This window comes from Myotis davidii, unplaced genomic scaffold (genome assembly GCF_000327345.1).
Source record: "Myotis davidii unplaced genomic scaffold, ASM32734v1 scaffold105, whole genome shotgun sequence".
Lineage (NCBI taxonomy): Eukaryota > Metazoa > Chordata > Mammalia > Chiroptera > Vespertilionidae > Myotis > Myotis davidii.
In genome coordinates this window covers 314907-315614 of record NW_006300371.1, presented here as the reverse complement: position 1 = coordinate 315614, position 708 = coordinate 314907, and positions in this window count along the sequence as shown.

Below are 708 nucleotides of genomic sequence, written 5' to 3'. Positions count from 1 at the left end.
TTGGATCAGGTCGATTTCTGGGTTCTCTATTCTATTCCATTGATCTGTATGTCTGTTCTTGTGCCAGTACCAGGTAGTTTTGAGAACACTGGCTTTGTAATACAGCTTGATATCTGGTATTGAGATTCCACCTACTTTGTTCTTCGTTCTCGAGATCGCTGCAGCTATTCGGGGTCTTTGTTTATTCCAGATTTATTTATTGACAGTAACACATAAAGTTACCACATATTCAGAGTAATTTGAAATTTTATAAAATCCTCCAAAATTCAATGACACTTTACTAATAAAAAGTAAAAACAAAAACACAACCACACCCACAAAATATTCTAGAAATCTTCTTTATCTTATGGCAGTAAGATATTTAAGCAAATGGTCTTTTATCACAAATCCAAAAAAGTTCATCTTAGATACATCAAAACTCTATGATCTTAAAATAAAGACATCTTTTGCTATTACTAAAATTTAAGACAATATAAGCCTCTTATTTTAAACTAGCCTGATTTACCTCTGGCCAGGGAGTTCAGTTGCTTACAACCGTGGTCGGCAAACTGCAGCTCCTGAGCCACATGGGGCTCTTTGGCCCCTTGAGTGTGGCTCTTCCTAAGCCTTAGGAGTACCCTAATTAAGTTCATAACAATGTACCTACACATAGTGTAAGTTTAAAAAATTTGGCTCTCAAAAGAAATTTCAATCGTTGTACTGTTGATA